At 40.6% G+C, this 21,055-nt stretch overlaps 1 protein-coding gene across 2 annotated transcripts in view; it reads right to left on the bottom strand.

The window, feature by feature from the left end:
* The window catches only part of jus (EB domain-containing julius seizure protein), a 283,708-nt gene extending 263,360 nt beyond the window's left edge, over positions 1-20,348 (bottom strand). Inside the window, exon 1 of one of the 2 annotated variants that reach the window (XR_002009308.2) lies at positions 20,137-20,348. The gene's annotated coding sequence lies outside the window, so the exon portion shown is untranslated. The remainder of the gene's footprint in view (positions 1-20,136) is intronic. The other variant, XM_019050027.2, reaches the window with a different exon arrangement.
* Between the last annotated feature and the right edge of the window lie 707 nt (positions 20,349-21,055).

The raw sequence follows: 21,055 nt of genomic DNA, 5'->3' as shown, positions 1-21,055 counted from the left end.
CTGACCTCTCCCCGTGATTCATTCCACTGTGTGCCGCCGGTGTAACTGTAACTCCACACCGAGTAATTAAAACGAAAAGTACTCGAGTGTGCTCTCTCAACATGTTCGCAACCCCCCACCCCCGTCTTACTCTGTGACTTAACCTAATCATCCATACCACTTCCTCCTCCTTTTTATGCGCCTCACTTGAAATGAGGGAGGGAATAACAACTTAAACCACGCTTCCTTGATTCTGCGTAGGTTTACGGCGACGCGGTTCAAGGTACTTCGGCCCTTGCGTTGTTATGTTCTCTCTCGGTGTCGGTCCGCACTTCATCTCCTCGTTAAACAACAGCGTTGCCACTTCACCGACTCTTGAAAAATAATGAGGCACTTCTTAGTTGCATCGCGACGCCCGACGAACGTAGCGACATCAACTGGTCATGAAATAAAAGTGAAACGCGAGTACGGCCTTTTTAGGGTCATAGTCTATAGAATTGGACGTATTTGTGCTAAAAGGACCTATGTGCATAGGAATTGCGCGTGACATAGTTCCTTTTAGCATAAATACGCCCAATGGAGATGTTGCATGTGTGAGAAATTTGCGATTCGACTATCGCTTCATATGTAAAACGTAACACGATGGTGCCACTGGTTTTCTCTGAAATCAACTCCCAAGCTCAAAAAAAGCTCTTAAATTCAGGCAAAAATGGAGGAGATATACCACGCTATCCTGAGAGTCCACATCTACGTCAAGACAAACTCTCCATGCAAAGATAGGGAGCAAATACATTGGCAGGGTTGCCGTGTTTTCAGTTTTAGAGTCCCCAGATAAAGTGGCAGCCCTGTCGATGTATTTGCTCCCTATCTTTGCATGGAGAGTTTGTCTTGATGTAGAGGCGAACTCTCAGGGTAGGATGGGATATCTCCTCCATTTTGGCATCAACTTGAGAGCTTTTTTTGAGCTTAGGAGTTGATTTCAGAGCAAACCACACGGAAAAAAAAGGATTGCTGATTCAGCAATTCAATTGCTAAAAACAGTGAGTGCAATGTTTCAACGCAGATTTTACAACAAAAAAATGCTACTTTAACTACCCCCGTGGTTAAATTAGTTTACCATGTGGTAAAGTAGCATTAAAAATGCTACTTTAACCACCCCCGTGATTAAATTAGTTTACAATGTGGTTAAAGTAGCATTTTTTTTGTTGTAAAATCTGCGTTGAAACATTGCACTCACTGCAATTGAATTGCTGAATCAGCAATTCTTTTTTTTCCGTGCAGTAGCACCATCGAGTTTCTCGTGAACTTTTACGTAAGAATCAACAGTCAAATCGCAAATTCCTCACAGATGCAACATCTCCATTCTTGACCATGCTCGCCCCGTGTCTTCCAGAAGCTCATTCCGGGATGAAAACGTGAGGTTTTCTTCCACTTCCCTGAGAAGTTTTGGGAAAAGACTATGATAATATCGTCACCTTCGGCCAAAGTATCACAAGCGCCATGAGACGTAAATTGTTCAACGAAGCTGTCCGAAAATTTCACTGAATTTTCTTCGTGCTGCCGATAAAATTCAGTGAAATTGTCAAATAGGTATAACCGATAATTTATATTTAAAAAAAAAATACAATGGCGGCGGAAATTTTTAAACGTCGCATGGCGCTTGCGATACTTAGGCTGGAAGGCTACGAATGATTCCCTGGAATTCCAGAGATGAATATCTATTTTATTCGTCTTCAAGCCGATCTTTCGGTGAAAATGTAACTTTTTATGCCGAGAGCGTTCGTGATGTTTACATTGTCCGGTCAACGAAAGCTTCTCGATTATTATGATGATTTGAAGATTCAAACATGTCATTCAAGAGGTCAAAAATGGCAGCTTTGATGCAATGACATCAACCTTGATAACATTAGCCTCTTTAAATTTTCGCAAAATTTAAAAATGAAGTGGTCTACAAGCGATAGACGGAGAGATTCTCCGTTTCTGTAACAGAGTCCCTTATTTTTCCGTGAAGTTTTTCATTCCCTGATAATTTGCGGTTATTCCCTGTCCTAGATACGTTTCGGACCGACCGCTCGAACAGCTTTTGGGACGAAGGTTGCGACAAATCACGATCTTCAGGGCATTCGTGAATATTTCTCCCTCGATTTTTCAGAGGATTTCGTTTGTAATTCGATCTAAAAAACCTGAAAATTTTGAAGAAAAATATTCGTAACTTTCTTCAAAAATGACTGCAGAGATTTTGAGTTTCTCGGTGTTAGTGGCGTGGCGTGTTTTGCGATACATCGACTGATCCACCATTTAAACCTATGGCAAAGGATCGATATACAGGGTTTTCGCAACGAAAACCTTAATATCGATTCTTTACCATGGCTTCAAACGGGAAAATATCGATCATCGATCATTCACGCCTTGCCACTGCGCAGTGCTGCCGTGTTAAGGAAGAACGCCGTATGAATATTCGAGAGTTGCCAAATTTCCCTCGATAAAATGTTTATTTTGAGGAAAGTTATGAATATCTTTTCTTTGAGATTTTTAGGAGCTTTCGATGAAACTACGAACAAAATTATTTTAAAAATTAGAAGAAAAATATTTTTAAGTTTACCAGGAAATTCACGTTTTATCGAACGAAATTTGGCAACGCCTGAAGGTTCATACGGTGTTTTTCCTTAGCATGGCAGAGTGTTAAGGTGCCTCGGAATGGAAAGTTGCATCGAATGATTAAAGATAGGAACTTCCAGAGAGCAGCAATGCTGAGAAGGATCCTTCGGGATCTGAGAATTTCTGAAGAAAATGAGCGAAGAATTTATGACTCCATCGCTGAAAGTATCGTGATCTGTGGTCGTGAAGTACGGTCTTTGACGAAGCGAACACAAGATAAATTGAAGGCAATTGAAATGGATTTTGGGCGGCGCGGCGCGCGGCGGTCTGCCGACACCTCGAAGAAAAACGGAGTCCGTGTTGAAAGAATTCGGGAGGTGATGAAAATTGAAAGTAGCATCGTGCACGGCATCATGTCCGGATGATTGGTTGGGTATGGACGTGTGTAGACTGTGTCGGAAGAGAGGCTGCTAGAACGAGTTGTGGATTGAGTAAGTTCTAAAAAGCGACGGGAACGTCTTGTGCGGGGATAACGAAAAACAGGTCATTGACGAGGGAATTTGGTGAGGCCAAGTGCCCAATGACCCTTGAGAAGACAAGTGCATGTTGCGTTTGTGTGTCGCAAAGAGCTGGAGTGTAGGGTGTGTTGCTCCGGGAGTCGCTCGGATAAATCGCCTTCAATTAAGTAGGATACTATTTTAGCAACACGAGAGTCGAACAAGTTGAGTGTTGGACTCTCGGCTCTCAATCACACATTATGCTGACAATTATCAGAGTGCATGAAATAATGTGAACGCTGCTCTGAGAGTCACTTACAATAAGAAAAATCGCCTTCCATTAATTGAGATGTATGTAAAAAGCCACTTTTATAGCGCTCTCTGGCGCTCTGCGACTCCTAGCCGCCAAAGTCCCCTATCCTCCCAAAGCCCTTCAAGGAGTTGGCAAATCCTCATTTCTTCTAAGCCCCCTGTCGCCACCCTTTCACTGGGCGTCCTCTTCGTCTCCTTCCAGGAGGAAACCAATCAAGCAACTTCTTTGGCAGCCTTTCTTCCGTCATTCTATTGACATGACCACACCAGACAAGCTGTCTGGTCATGACGTCGAATATGATGCCATTTTCGACTCCCATGATCTGACGCACTCTTTCAATTAAGATACTTCTTTAATAACATAGGAGTCGGAATAGTTGAATGTTGGGTTCTCACTTGTACATTATGCTCTTAATTATCAGTTTCGACGAAATAAAGTGTGCGCTACTCTAGGAGTCACTCACAATCAGGAAAATCGCCTTCAATTAATTAGGACACTTCTTTAGCAACACAGGAGTAGAAATAGTTGTACGTGAGATTATGAGGTTATTTTTGTTACTCCATTTTCTGGTTCGGATTATTAACACTGATAAAATGGAAGTTATATTATAAATAAATTACGTCGATTGCAATTTTTCCATTTGGGTAATATTGAATATTAACCTTTTTATTTATTGTTCACGAATTTTTTTTGTCAGATTTCTCGTTGTACGATTCGTTTTCTTCAGAAACTTTTGGAAGAGAAACATGTTAGGAGGTGCTTTACTACGTACTTTATCTAAAGGCTCATCTTACTAGTAAATGAGAGAAATCCCTCATATCTCCTTGATTTAAATGCGAATTTATTTGAACCGTAAAGATAAATTTTATTCGGAAAGATCAACCCTTTTAATTTCTTACTATTTCTACGAACGAGAATAAAGCAACCCTTAAGAATAGACAATAGGGTACCCCTCCTTGACCCCCCCTGATGCGTCTCCGCTTGTCGAGCACAAAAGATTTGTTCCCATTATGATTAAAAGAAACGGTGCTCTGCAGTTTCCTCGCGAGAATTCGGTCCGTTTCCATTAGTTTCCTCGTAATTAAGACTAACGAAATTTTACGCGCGTGAAGTGTATCGTAACTGAAAGCGAACGTTTGAAGTTTCGCGAACTCCAGCGGAGATATTTTATTCATTAATATTCATTTTCCTTTCTCCTGCTACGCCTCGCGCCCTCCGCACAACCCTTTTCTAAGCCGAAAAAAGAATCGAGGCAACAGGATAGGGCTAAACAAAAGAATATACACGGTCTTGGGTGGTTCTAAAGTTGCCACATTGAAAATAAAAATAGCTTTTGCCCACGTAGCTCAGGGAATTAATTGGATTGCATTTTGCAAAAAGGAACCACTAGCATTGCAATGTTGCTATGATTGTGCAGCTTCTTTTGTCTTGGAGGAAAACCCCAAATATCCATTAATAGTTTCTATTTTACTCGCTAAAAACTGTACATTTAAGGCCAAAATGACCATCTAAATTTCATAGTTTTTCATGATTACCGTAATTTTATTGTAAAGGATGAAGTTGCACAATCTTAGCATCATTGTAATGCTAGTGGTTCCTTTTTGCAAAATGCAATCCAATTGACCACTAGACATGCAACGAATTAAAGGATTCTGATACATGGTTCTTAACCAGAATTTCACATAGAACACGATTCTCATAACGAGAATGACTGAAACCAATTCCTAACGGAGATATTAACATTTATATTTCACATTGGTTACGAGGAATTTGAACTGCCCGCTCACAAGAAACTCAAAGCTCTAAGTGAGTCAAATCGCGCACTACAACGGTTTCAGCAAGCTTCTCAATCGAGCAATGTTCATTTCCCACCATGTGTTTTTCAAACTATAATTAATTTTCTACAGCTGAGCAAAAGCGTCAAGATTGAGGTTGCCAGATTTTTTAATCGCAGAGGCGTTCATGATAACGTTTAGCGCGCGATGTGAATCACGTGGAGCATTGAGTTTTCATGAGCGGCTGGTTTCAATTCACGCACCAAGAATCATTAAATATCTTCGGAGGGAGTTGATTTCGGTAATTTTCGTTTAGCGCATCGTGTTTTACGTGAAATTTTGGCGAAGAAACATGAATTAGAATGCTGAAATTCGTACCTTGTCTAGTGGTCCATTACACTGAAAATATCGAAATGAGAAAATTGAGAGAGAATGAGGTATTGTTATGGTAACTCTAAATGGAATGTTACTTTCTTCTTTTGATTCACCTTTTCAAATTGTCATTGGTGAGTATTTGGTTTTATTCCTAACCTTAACATTTTCGATATAAAATGTACCACGTATTTTCATTATTTTTTAAATGAAAATATTACTTTATATTAAAAACGTTTACACTTTAAAAACGTGGCAAATATTTGTGAAACCCTTCCCAAGCGATGACATCGATATTAATCTCAATGAGCCGTAGTTGTGTTGAGAGAAACTATACAAAAATGAAAAACAGAGAGAGAACGAAACCAATAAGCATGCAATCTTCAGTTTTAACCTATTTGTAAGTCGATCTTTCAGAGTCAAATACGTCCAATGTGAGCGTTTGGTTGCGCGTACACCGCGTTGCAGCACAGTAAAAGCACATGCTTTAAAAGTCATAAAATTTGACACAGAACCACCTTAATATTTACAAAATACACATTATATTTTCCTTTAATAAATATTTTCATTACTTAAAATGAGAATAGTCCATGCAGAGTGTGTAAACATTTCAAAATCATGAGTTGAAAAACGATGATCCCATGATTTTAAATATTAGAGCCTAACACAGCGGAAAGGCCGGCGCGGCCTACTGTTATGCCAGCGCGGAGCGCGCACTGCCGCTTACAAACCTAAGGGCTACTTCCACGCATTGCGCAATGCTTGAAGTATCCACTTAGGTTTGTAGGCGCTGACTGGACGCAATACGCAATGCTTGAAGTATCCACTTAGGTTTGTAGGCGCTGACCGGCTGCCCGCCGCGCCGGCGCCCTAGCGTGCCACGGCGCGCGGCGCGGTGCCTCAAGCAACTATTTCATAACAGATGTGTTTCACAATATCATACGAAATTGAAGGCGCTCCAATTAAGAATCAAAGGCATCTTTTAAGAGTACGGAGCTTTCCTCACAAAATAAATCAAGATACCACGGCACAAGAAGAGAGCGTTAGTCCAAAAATATTGACTCGCGTCGGATTTCTGTGTATGTTGCCTAAATTCTAATGAGCAACTGTAAGAATAAAGAGGAACGCCTTCAACACACGGTGTAAATTCAAAGCGAAGTTGCAATATCACCATACGTGCGTCTTGACAGTCATTTTGCATAGTCGGCTGATTGAACCTTTGGTTTCCAATGGACCACTAGACAAGGTACGAATTTAAGCATTTTGATGCAAGTTTCTTAACCAGAATTTCATTAAGAACACAATTTTCGCATTAAAAATGACCGGAATCAACTCCTAACTAAGATATTAGCGTTTTAATTTTACGGCCGTAACCCTTTCCGGCGCGGCCTGTGCCAGAAAGTCCCGAAAAACGGGCATTTTAGGCTCGGGCGAAATTTCATGATGAAAATTATAAAGGTAAGTTTCGGCTCAGGAATGTAGGACGGTTCGGCCTGTAGCCTGAAAATACAAGCAGCTACCCAAAAGAAACTAGCGCTGAGACAAAATGAAAATGTGGAAAAAGAGGCCTACGTTTTGCAGCGGTATGAGCTAGCGGTATTCTTCTGGCACCATTTCTCAACTGCAATTCTTGCGGAGCGTGGGACATCGCTTTGTGCCACTAAAAAAAGGTATGTTCATATTTTGTTGTAGCTTTCAACTATCAAGCTCATTTGTGCGACATTGGGCGTGAGCCGAAAAGGGTTAGGAGGGTCGCTGTAGACGCAAGCCGAAAAGGGCTACTTCGGCGCGCCAAAAAGGGTAATTTGCGCCAAAAAGGGAAGCTGCCACTCTTACATTGGTCACGGGAAATTTGAATTGCCCGTTCACAAAATACACAATTCTTTACGAGAGTCAAATTGCGCACTACAACGGTTTTGGCAGCCTTCTCAATCAAACCTTGTTCATTTCCTACGCTTTATTTTTCAAAGTGTAAACAATTTACTATAGCTCAGCCGAAGCGTCAAGAGTAAGATTGCCATATTTTCATATCGTCGTTTGCAATCTGAAGCACGTGGACTATTGTGTTTTTATGAGCGGGAGGATTGAATTCAAGGGTCAAGAAACATTAAATATCTTGGTAAGGGGTTCGTTTCAGTACTTTTCGTTGAACGAATCGTATTTTCAGTTAGATTTTAGTTCAGAAACATGTATCAGGATGCTTAACTTCGTACTTTCTGTAGGAGTCCATCGTAAGGGGTCCTTTCATTGAAATATATTGCGATTTTATAATTTTTCTTAGCATTGCTAATCGTGCATCTTTTAGATAAACTAAACCTCAAATTATCTGAACTACTGTGCCGGTTGGTCGGTTCGGATAAGAGAAAGTTCGGCTAGTGCGAATGTCACTTCGACAAGCTTAATTTGACAGTTTACACTCATAAAACGTGTTGAAGTTAACACGAAGTAAAATGCTGTTTTAAACATTTGCACATACCAATAAAATACGGGGAAACAATGTATGACGGTGGTTTTTTTTGTACTTTTCAGTGGTGTACTTTGGGAGAGCAAACAAGAGGGTAATAAAAGTAACCATAGCTATATGACTTTGCTATTGATAAAAAAAGGAGGTCTCCCAAAAATTAGTTCCGGTAATTTGAGTTTGTATGATCCGACCGAGGTTTAACGCACATAGATCTCATTTTATTGAACGATTAAACTCTCGTATGAGTAATAAAGAGTGGGATTCAACCGTAGTGCAGCGTTTCAAAGTTTCACCCTACAATCTATTGTTCGGTTCCTTGACGAATGAATCCTTTACATCAGAAATATAGGGAATTTTCGTTGAATCACAGAGTGACTGCACAAAAACTTAAACAAAGAATTTTCAACTGTTCTCGAGTAAAGGAGGATAAGAGGAGATGTGGGGACATTCGAAGTAGTTAGCCTAATTCTGATAAAACCCCTCTAATCGGCCTCTTGCAAACACACGACAACTCTTGCAAACAAATAAGAATTGTCTCTTATAGAAAATGTCTCAGAAATCACAATGAGTGCATCGGCAACTGGAGATGTTGCATATGTGAGGAATTTGCGATTTGACTGTTGATTCTTATGTAAAAGTTTGCGAGAAACACGATGGTGCCACTGGTTTTCTCTGAAATCAACTCCAAAGCTCAAAAAAAGCTCTCAAGCTGAGGCCAAAATGGAGGGGATATCAATCGCAATAAATCGCGATTTTTCTGTTGAAAAATGCTACTTGGGTCGTGATTTTTGAGACATTTTCTACAAGAAACAACTCTTCTTTTTGCTCCAGCAAAAGTTTGCAACAGCCCCATTCAGCACTTTAAGGGTGCATCTCAAGTTCCATATGAGCCGTAGAAAGTATTGAGTAATATTGACAACAGGCCTCACGTGGGAACTGAGATACGCTTTTACGTTAGAGGAGAGACGAAATGTACAATGGGGAATGCGCGATTCGAATAATTCATACTAACTTCAAATGATCTATTGTGCCGAGCGCGTTGCGAGTAATAAACCGTCCCACTACTGTACATCAAAATATGGGGTAAGATATAAATTAATCCCAAAGGTTCTTTGATTTATGCCTACTTGGGCTGAAGACATATTTCAACCTCAAAAACTAAACGAGTTATTATTTACAAGGAAGTCGTGATGTACAACTGCGCCGGCTAGGGTGTCTACGGAGATCAGAGGATGGAAATATGGCAATCTTGATTGCTGTGGTATAAAAGGTATAATGACTTTATTGCCTCTTTTTCCTCCTTATTAATTATTGAAATTTCCAGGGGTGCGGGAAATGCCTGACCTCACAATTCTGGGGTCGCGGCAATCGTGAGGCAGATCTTAGGTTGTGAGACGATTTTCAACGGGATGACCTTTATTCCTTCCTGTATTTTTTGCTTAATACTTTAAAAAAACGGTGAAACCCACACGTTTTATTGGGTATTTCGGCCTTAGGATCAGCCGTGAAGCAAATCGGAAAAATTCTGTAAAGCAAAAACGCCAGATTTAACTGGGCAATTTAATTTTTTACAAGAAAACATTTGTTCGGATTCATCTGAAAATTTTAAGGCATTTGCTTCGTACTATGGAGACAATTCACTTAAAATTTCCAAGAAAATCCGCACAGCCGTTTTCATGTCAAAAATGTAATTGCCAAATTAAATTTGGCAATGGCTAATGTGGATCGGTTCCTTTCTGTTTAACGCGGTCCAATTATTAGTCTTGAAGAAAATATTTTCAGCCTTGTTCTACAAGGAAAATATTTTTTCCTCCGCTGTGATTTCTGCCAAGAGATGAGACAAAAAAAAGAAAAAACATTATACATTGCTTATCACATTAAAATATACCAAGTCCGGAGATGTATTTACTTCTAAAACCATCAATCCTCTTTTCGAAGAACTATGAAATTTCTTAAACGAACAGGCAACAATAGGTGAGTATTTTAAGGTTCTGCTTAATAATAAACGCTTTGTAACAAAGGAGCCTGCGTTTCAAAATTCGCCGGTCATTAGCAAAGCATGAATCGCGGTAATTTGCGAAAATTAATGAGTGCATTTGCGAGCGAAATACTTAATTAAAAGAGTTATCAATTATGATTGTTTCCTAAATGAAGTCTGCATGTACGAAGACTAATAATTCATCCGTGGTTATTGCTAGGATCGTGGGGGTATGTTAATCAACATTTAAGGGAGGATTCCAATATTGACCTAAAAAGAGTTCTTTAAAATGATCTCCAAATACACACCGAAAAAAAGTTGCTGTACTAACATCCGAGGTGATTTGGTGGAAGAAATTTGAATAATGGCAGGAAAAAAATAAGATCGGTTTAAAAGTTAAGAAATAACATTTAAAAGCAAATGCAAAAAAATAGTGGGTTTCTGCAGCTGGTAATTTTGGATGTAGGTTACATCATACCGAACTCCTGGCATAAATAATGGCATAATTTTTACATAGTGAGTAGATCATAGGGTGATTTATTGCGTATTTTTGGAGTCAAAAGCTTGGAAAAACCAGCTTTTAAAAAGTCCAAAGACTTGAAGGGATTTTAAAGTCGCCCGAACGGCGGGAAAATGATTACTGTGAAGTACTGCGACAGTCAAATCGCTATTTCCTCTCGTTTTTCACTGATGTTTTTTAAAATAAAACGTATTTAAAAGTGGAATTGTTGCTTATTCACCTCAGGTATACGCACGCCGCAAGGGTCGTAAGACAGTATGTTGAAATTTTTTAGTCAACGTATGATAAAAATCAGCATAAAGCTGAAAATCTCATATTACAGAAGGAAAAAGCTCACATGAGTCGAAATTTCCCTCTGTAATATGAGCTTTTCAGCTTTATGCTGATTTTTATCGAACGTTGACTAGAAAATTACTGTCTTACGACCCGTATGTCTACCTGAAGTGAATAAGCAACAATTCAACTTTTAAATACGTTTTATTTGAACAAACATCAGTGAAAAACGAGAGGAAATAGCGATTTGACTGTCGCAGTACTTCATAGTAATCATTTTCCCGCCATTCGGGCGACTTTAAAATTCCTTCAAGTCTTTGGACTTTTAAAAAGCTGGTTTTTCCAAGCTTTCGGCTCCAAAAATACGCAATAAATCACCCTATGATCTACTCACTATGTAAAAATTATGGAACATTTATGTCAGGAGTTCGGTATGATGTAACCTACATCCAAAAGCACCAGCTGCAGAAACCCATTATTTTTTGCATTTGTTTTTACATTTTTTCTTAACTTTTAAACCGATCTTACTTTTTTTCTGTCATTATTCAAATTTCTACCAAACAGCGTATCTCTCTGAGAAAAAATTGTGCTCATATTAGATTTTTCCCCCTGTATTGAGATTTTCAGCTTTATGCTGATTTTTAACGCATGTTGGCTAGAAAATTCCAACTTACTGTCAAATCTTTTGACGTTTTCCCCCGCTCCAATTCACCCTCCCCCGAGGAACCTGCACGATTCAACGGACAAAGTGACGCTAGGCATTCCTCTCTGGCCGAATAGGGGGTGACAACGCAACCTCACGGTACGATTCGTACGATTTTTCGAAATTAGGCTATCAAAATGCAAATCTACGCCCGATGATTCCACGGAGTTGACAGGCTCCCATTCCTCGCGAATTGAATTCGAACCTCCCGGCGGCTATTCCGCGGATCAGAGTTACGGACTATCGCTCCGTCACATATTTTGGGACGGATGCCAGCGTTTCAGTCGTGCCCTATTGAGCCATAAATTTGTCGCGTGGGGCCGCATGCCTCCCCCCCCCGCCCCGCCCGCCGCCGCCGCCGCCGCCCCCTCTATCTTCTAGTCTGTGCTGAAACTATTCCATAAAACTGCTCGATATTGAAGTAGGTACACTGCACCAGAGGGGACGTATTTTATACGCATGTGTGGGGTTCCCGTTTGCGACAAGATGCGGCGCGGCCGAGAAAAGCTGAACAAGCTACTTTGGAGTGAGGTGGACATAAATTATAGCGGACACTTCGAACAATTGTTTACTGGGGTGAAGAGGTCACTCGTCCTCCGGATCGACACTGGCCGTGCTAAGGAAAAACGCCGAATGAACCTTCAGGCGTTGCCAAATTTCCCTCGATGAAACACAAATTTCCTGGTGCACTTATGAATACTTTCCTTCTAATTTTACAGATAATTTTGATCTCAATCTCACCTAAAGCTCCTGAAAATTTCAAGGAAAAATATCGATGACATTCCTAAAAAATAAACATTTTATCGAAGGAAATTTGGCAACTCTCGAATGTTCATACGGCGCTCTTCCTTAGCACGGCAGTCCACAGAACTGACTCGAGAAATTCTCTTTTACCACGTACAGTGCAATGGAGCAAGGTACGAATTTCGGTATTCTGATATTTGTTTCTGCCAAGGAGAATGTAAGAGAGTATGTTAAAATTCTTTGCGTTAAAAAGCATCAAAAAGCTGAAAAGCTCAATACAGAAGGAAAAAGCTCATATGAGCAGAATTTTCCCTCAAAGAGACACTCTGTTCGGTGCAACACTAGTAACAACCATCCAGGAAGGCAACTGCAGACGCGTTTCGGCCTTAATTGTTGCTTAGTTCGGTCTGCAGATGCCATCCTGAATGGTTGTTACTAGTGTTGCACCGAACAGAGTGTCTTTTTGAGGGAAAATTCTGCTCATATGAGCTTTTTCCCTCTGTATTGAGCTTTTCAGCTTCATGCTGATTGTTAACGCACGTTGGCTAAAAAATTCCAACTTACTGTCTTACGACTCGTGCATATTCCGCAATCAGTTTGTACAAAATACTGCCGTGCTGAGGAAAAACGCGTTGCCTTCAGGCGTCGCCTAATTTTCTTTGATAAAACGCGAATTTCACGGTAAACTTATGAATATTTTCCTCCCGATTTTTCAGATAATTTTGCTCGCAAGTTTACCTAACGTTCCTGTAAATTTCAATGGAAAATATTCATAACTTTCCTCAAAAATAAACATTTTATTGAAGGAAATTTGGCAACTCTAGAATGTTCATACGGCGCTCTTCCTTAGCACGGCAGCATAGGTACCCAAGCGTTCAAAATCGCTAAAAACTTAAAATCGCAAACTTCGGTTACGCTCCCATTCTGCCGCACTAAGGAAAAACGCTATATGAACATACGAAAGTTGCCAAATTTCCCCGGATAAAACACGTCTTTTTGGCGAAATTTATGTATATTTTTCCTAAAAATTGTCAGATATTTTATATTAAATTGCGAAAAAAATAGTCTGACGAATTTTTGCCTCCATATTTACTTGTATAATCACCCAGGACCTAACTTCTTTTGGATTTCAGCCTCTAGTGATGTTATTGACTGATACATAATTGGTAATTCAGTTGGCCAAACTTTTCAGTGCACAGTTAGTATTTTTCAAATGTTTTATATCACTACTACATCCCCCAGGGTTTTGGCAGATTGAAGTAATCATAGTTTGACCGTAAAATTTTGCAAGGAAGAAAATGGTGCCTCTGGTTATCTCTGAAATTAACACTCAAGCTGTGCAAAGCTCTCTGAGTTTCATGAGCGGAATTAGGGGTGGGGGGGGGGGGCTCTTTTCCCCAGAAATTGACTCCCCGCCTCCCCCTCCCAAAGAATGTGACTTTATCAGAGGAAATTTGGCAACGTTTGAAGGCACGTACGGCGTTTTTTCTTAGCATGGCAGCATCGGTAGCCAAGCGTTCAAAATCGCTGAAAACTGAAAATCGCAAACTTTCGACTACGCTCCCTGCATAAACGCGCTCGGGTCGTCCAAAGAGGCGACCATCGACAGGAACAATGGAATCGGACAATGGAATTTGTCTTAGCGTTGTCCCTGCTGCGCCATACCGTAGGGATATCTAAACAATGCCTTCGTCCGCGCCCCGTGATCCCCGCTTGATCCTGTGCCCGATCGGTTTGTTTTGCATTCATCCCGCATCGCGAGGAAGGGACGCTTGGCGGTCCGCAGAAACTTCCCGATTTCCGGGTCGGATTGTCCGGGAATTTATGATTTGTAAAATCCACCTGGTTGCGGCTCGTGCACGCCACGATTTATCTCCGCCGCTGATATTCTAGTTTTATCACTTTCGGCATTTTACACGTTATCGGCGATAGCGTTTGAAACCTTGTGAAAACAAGAGTACCTGTATACGGGAGAGTATTGCCACACAGGAATGACAGTAATTCATACAGAGCGCGTAAAAAACTAAATGATGCTAACAAGTTGAAAAACGCTGACTCCGCGAGTTTAACTAATCGCGCCAAACACAGCACGGTCGGCGCGAGCCTCGGATGCATATTAGCGCCTACAAGACTGCAGAAATACTTCACGCATTGCGCGTTCGCTACGGTGCGCACACTGGGGAAAAAAAACACATTGGATCTAGAGTCCAGACTCTTAAAAACATCGACAAGAAAAAGTACTCTTGATTTAATCAGAATCTAGCTTAAATCAAGAACCAAGCCTCTTAATTTAAGCGGATTTCGTTTTGATTCAAGCAAAAATCCGATTGAATCAAGATTGTTTTTTCTTGGCAATGTTTTCAAGAGTCTGGACTCTAGATCCAATGTGGTTTTTTTTCCCAGTGCATCTCAATAATTTTACTACAGAAGAAGTGTGCCGCTCTCTGATTGGTCGGCTATGAAGCCCCAAAGTTGGACCAATGGAAACAAACCCCAGCCCCTCCGCTTCTATTTTGGCCCAATGTGAACAAACGAGATGGCGACAAAGTTCTAGACGTGATTTTGGATGTGATGGAATTTTTTCAACATCCAACTTCTGACTCCAACTTTGATGGGTATTTATGCCAAAAATTAACCTTTGAGTATGATTATCATTCATTTCTTAGCCGATAATACGTGTCCCTCTGGGTCGGGTTTGTTTACATTGGTCCAACTTAGGAGCTCCATGATTAGCCTGAAACTGATGAACCAATCAGAGAGCGGCGAATAAATATATGACTTTTTTCTAGTTTAGAATCTTCCTAGTGGCCGATTTTGGTCACTTTGATCGGCGACGTTCTTTTCTCCATTATTGAAAGTTGGCGACACCGCTTTTCCTCCATTTAAATCCATTGGAAATATCGATTTTAGGTGCGGCAAGCTACCTCCGTAAGAATCGATTGTTTTACATACATTTAAATGGAAGAAAAACAGTGTTGCCACATTTCAAAAATCGCCGCTGCTCCGGAGATATTCGTCCCTTCATATTCCACCCCAGGATAATCCGTGGCCGGAAACGATAGTTCCCTTACCGAAGATGCATTCTCTCCGGTGCGGTGGTAAACTTTCCGAGTGGGGGTATTAAATTACCGCTCGAAAGTTGCCTGGAAAAATTATTCATGTTCCGGAGGCTGATAGAGTTGGAAAACTTCACACGACATTTTATTGTTCTCGACGTCACAATGGATGTTCCGTCGCGAATTCCTCTGCCCCGTTCGTTTCCTGCTCGTCTCATGAACTGACAAGTTCCGCAGTTGAAGGACGTAAGATGCATTTCGATGACCGAGGTGCGAAACCACGCAAATCCATTGCGGTGTTGCAAAATGTACGCTCCTATTTCATTTTTTCGAGGAGAGACAAGTAAACTTCATAGCTTGAAATTTTTACAGAATAATCTGCTACACGGTATAAAAAAAAGTATTCAAAATCTTGAGTTAACATATAGGAAGTAAAACGCAAAGATTTTCCCTCGAGATCAGAGGAAAACTTAGTGATATTTTCAGTTCGAAATTCCCAAAATCATCCCGGAAAAAAAGTTTTTTGCTCGGGAAAATTTGGCTGCATGGAAATGCAGTTACGTTCTTTTGTGAGGAAAACGACAAAACGTTGTCCCTAAAATGAACCAGACGACACTACAGTTCCGAATTGTAAAATGTGGTCTATTTGGAGGAATAAGGGAAGGGGTATGAGAATATTGAGATAGAAAAGTCATCACTTGGAAAGAAATAAGACAGAAACAGGAATAAAACAAAACGATGCAGTAGAAGGGTGCGCGGAAATAGTCAAGAAAAATAAAAAAATACGGATGCTTCTTCTTGGCTACTCTTCTTCCACTAGCGACTAGAGCACATCCATATTTGTTGAGCCCTAAAACATCGGGCAAAACTCACCAACAAATACGAAAGACTCGTCAAGTCAATAAAAACGAGAACAGCTATAAAACATTCTATCATCTCCAGACGATTGTGCAGCTCTGTACCCATCTATTGGGCGGTCTTCCAGGTAATCTTTTCCCTGAGGGTTGTCTGCGGGTCGATTGTTGAAATTGATAGACAAAGCTATAGACAAAGACGACAAAAGGAATTTGGAGGGATCCTATTGGTGGAAGCGGGTGGTGGCAATGGACACAGGAGGTAGGTAATGGACTAACTAACGGCAACCCACGAGAAACCTGACAGTTAGTCCATCATTTTCTTTCTTATAGTCTTGAAGAACGAATCATGTCAACCAATAGGATCACTCTATACTCCCTATGTCTTATTTGTCTATCGTTTTGTCTATCAGTTTCAATAATCGGTCCGCTGGTCATACAAATTTTCGCTGGTATCTCCTCATCCACTCGGTCAACGTCATTCTTAGAGTCACTGTTTGAACGCATTTCAATCAAAAGGAACTATATCCATTGTGACTTGAGCCCTGGCATGAATATAATCTTATGGATCTTAGGGCTCATGTCAGAATAAATATAGTTCCTTCCGATTTAAATGGGTACATCCCTTAATGCGATGGGTCTCTCATTTTCAGGGCACTTAATAGCACGGGACCATTTGCGCACTAAAAATTATCTACGATGAACTTAATATACGATGAGCTACAAGATAGTAGATAGGTAAGATTCGAATTTAAGCATTCTGGTACTTAGGATTTACACATACTTGCCGCCCTTAGACGGCCTGTATTTTGCCGCCCCCTTCTCATTCATTTTGAAACATCCATAAAAACCATCAAGTGAACTTGCCGGAGGAGAAGGGTGCATAAGACGCGTTTACTCGTGTTGGACACATTTTTCGCGAAAGCCCTGTCAACGCTACAAGCAAAAGTGACCGCACTGTGTTTGACGCAATGCGTGAAGTATTCATGCAGTCTTGTAGGCGCTAATATGTGTTAGATGCCGACCGTCGCCGCGCCGAGGGCTTCTCCTTTTCATCTCAATTCCTCGTCATCATTGCTCTCTGCGCCGCACCGCTCCAGGCCAATTTACGTGTTTGGTTTCTCTCTTAACTCGACTAATTATAGGCGATGTCTCTTGTATCACCGAAAGAAGACAAAATTAGAAATTACTATACTCTCAGGAAATGAGAGATTTTATCACCTTTGCTCGTTTGTATTTTTTTTCCGAATCCAATTTTTTATATACCTACATTTGACAATTTTGCAAAATTTGCCGCCCCCTAAATTAGCCGCCATGGACTGCGGCCCATGTGGCCACCACCTAAATCCGGCCCTGGCGACGACTGAGACGTGAAATTGATACCTGCACCTTGATGCGACTGTACGTGTTCGAGGGAAGTCTAGATTGCCTATCTGATGAAATTGAAGGCGTTTTGACTCTTCCTACTTCCCAGTTCAAATCTCGACAAATCTACTCGTCTCACCTAAATTGCAGCCATCCTTTCTCCTACTTTACAGAACTCTCTGGGAAACCGAATACATATTGATAAACAATGGATGAAATAGATCATGGTGCTTTTCCGATATCGGTCGGATTTTCCCTGACGAAAGAATGTTACACTACGTTAAAAGTCTGCAAAATTGGCTTAAACAGTTCAATTTTACACTCTCACAAAACTTATCCGAGAAATCTCTGTCCAAAATTGTACTGAATTTTGCGTATTATTAGAGGGACAATCAGTGAAATTCACGGCCAAGAATCCCCTCCGGTTCCCCTGTAAAAATATAATGTGTGAGAGGGAATTATACAACAATGAAATTGACTACATTTTGCAATTTGGAACTACAATTTCGAGCACAGTTTAGACACAACGTATGAACCATAATAAGTGCTTATACCAATAAGCCAGAAAGTGGAGTTCCTAATTGCAGAAAGTCCAGATGTAGATATAATTTTTGGTTAGGAAAAGTATACGAATTGTGAGTATCGGAGAAATGGTCTTATTGGCCAGAATTTTCAAAATGCATCTCCGTATGCATTTCCTCAAGACGCGACCAACAACGCACTTGATTCCTTCACCTGGATTTCTTCGGCTATTTTTTCACTGACGTAAAGGAACCAAGTTATCAAAACTTTAAACAAAGTAATGATTTTCGCAGCGAATGAAAGTATTAGCCCGAATTTTTAAAATGCATTGCATGCTTAGATGCATCATGAAATGCATTTTCTCGAGACGCAATTTTTTTATGTGGCCCAGGAAAGCTTCTCTAGAAACCGACAAACAGACCCTCTGCTTTCCAAAACACCTGTTTTCTTTTCGTTCGATGAACTACTGTCTCCTGTTTGACGCGACACAACTAACATGAATGCAGCAAACATGAATTTATTAGTTAGAAAATTTGGATCGCATTTAGCAAAAAAGAACCAGCGCGATTGCAGTGTCTTCAACATCCTCTTTTAAAAATACTTAATGTATTTATGCACAGTATTAAAATTTACACAATTATTTTCCTTTGAAATCAACAATTTTATGTTGGGAGGCCAAAGCTATTTGCTATTCTGAACGATTTATTAGATCATTATGAAGAAGCAACATGTTTACAACAATGCAATCGCGCTTATTTCTTTTTTGCAAAATGCGATCTATTTAAAAAAGCATTGCGTGCAAATGAATCTACATGCACCGTATGCTTATATGCACCTGCGATTGCATTTCTCTCAAGACGCGATTTTCCGATATTGACCGGACAAGCTCCTCTGTAGGACAAACTTGTTCACCCCACCACTTAGACTCTTCACGTTCCAACAAACTTATAGTTCCTCCCCATTCAACGAACTTTTCCCCCATTTTCAACTCGATACAACTGATGACCCACTGAGCCCGCGTGCACATATGCACTTACAAATGCATTTTCTCAAGACGCAATTTTTTGATGTGGACCAGGAAAGCTCCTCTATAAACCGACAATTAGACCCTTTACTTTTCAAAACACCTGTTTTTTTTCGTTCAATGAACTGTTGACTCTTATTTGACTCGACACAACTAACATGAATGCACCAAATATGAATTTATTAGTTAGAATATTTCACCGCTTGCACATATGCACCTTCAAATGCATTTCTCTCAAGACGCGATTTTCTGATATTGGCCGGGCAAGCCCCTCTCAAGGACAAACCCGTTCACTCCATCACCCACTCACATGTTCTAAAGAACTTAGTTCCTCCCCGTTCAACGAACTTTCCCCCCATTAACAACCACAAAGTGTTTAATCTAAGTGTAGCTGAATTCTTTATCTTTTCATTTACTGCGGCTCTTAACTAAAGAATTTATTAATTTTTATTTTTTTAACACTATGAAAATTAGAATGGAACTGATGGACTCGATGCAACTGATAACCCATTGAGCCAATAGCCACTGAGCCACATAGCCAGAAACCAACTGAGCCACTGAGCAATTGATAAATTCTTTTTTTTACTTCTTTATTCCTTTATTTACTGCGGCTCTTAACCAAAGAATTTATCAATTTTTATTTTTACAACACTATAAAAAATAGAATGCAACTGATGCACTCGATGCAACTGATGACCCACTGAGCCAATAGCCACTGAGCCACAATAGCCAATTGCCAACTGAGCCACTGAGCAACTGATAAATTCTTTTTTTTACTTTTTTACTTTTGTATTTACTACGGCTCTAAACTAAAAAAAAATATAAATTTTTATTTTTTTTACCCTATGAAAATTAGAATGCAACTGATGCACTCGATGCAACTGATGACCCACTGAGCCAATAGCCACTGAGCAATTGATTAATTCTTTTTTTACTTATTTATTTGTTTATTTACTGCAGCTCTTAACCAAAGAATTTATCAATTTTCATTTCTACAACACTATAAAAAATAGAATGCAACTGATGCACTCGCCGCAACTGATGACCCACTGAGCCCGCGGGACATCTCTACAAGCGGAAAAAACGCATGCGTTCCTACCAGTTAGCGGAGTCCCCGACTTGGCCGAGGACGAGGGACAAGTGGTGTCGGCGATCACTAGGCGCGGAATTTTCCCCGGGTCTCTGTATAGCGATGCGGGAGAGCCGATCAAGTCGCGAGCCGTCGATCCGGATCGCGGGGCATCACTGGAGTGGAGACCGTGGACCGTGCGCTGCGCTCGGGTCCCAAGCATGCACTGCAGTCTGCCTAGCGGCCCGCGTGCAGGCGCCGCGCCGACCGCCACCCCTTGCCGCGTCGCCCCTGTATTACATCGGTGCTGGCGGCTGTGCTCGCGGCGGGCCTCGGTTTTCGGTGCGGGGCGGCAATGCTGCGCGTCCGCGCAGTGTTGTGTGCCTTGGTGCTCGTGCGGTACCAACTGTGCAAATGTCGATACCTCCGCGGTTGAGGGTTGGACGGCATTGTGCAACGTAGTTCTCGCCAAAGTGGACCGTGTTTTGCGATAAAGGGTTGGATTGCGTCAACCCTCTACGGCAGGAATTAATTTTGGATCTTAGATTCTGAGGGACACTGATCTTTTTTGTAGCTTGAATAAAAAACGTAGAGTACACTGAAAAAAAATCTCGGTGTATTTACTAAGAAAATGGTAAAATTACCGAGAATTCAGGGTTCTATTTGATCCCAGTTTTTTCTTGGTGAAATTAACATTTATGGAATTGGTAATTTTACCAAGAAATCTCGGTAAAATTATTGAACTTTCTCGGTGATTTTACTGGACCTTGGTAAAAACGCCAATATTTTTTATCGACTGTGGAAGAATTAACGAGATATAATGGCAAAGTTACCGGGAATTGATTACCAATAAAAGTGGTATTCTTACCTGAAAAAAAACAGTAAAAATACCGGTTTTTAGGTAAGCTTACCAGTCTGTTTTGGTAAAATTACCAATAATTGGTAAAAA

Source organism: Bemisia tabaci, chromosome 9 (genome assembly GCF_918797505.1).
Source record: "Bemisia tabaci chromosome 9, PGI_BMITA_v3".
NCBI classification, from domain to species: Eukaryota; Metazoa; Arthropoda; class Insecta; order Hemiptera; family Aleyrodidae; genus Bemisia; species Bemisia tabaci.
The sequence above is the reverse complement of the archived record's forward strand: the minus strand, read 5'-3'. Positions and strand labels throughout refer to the sequence as shown.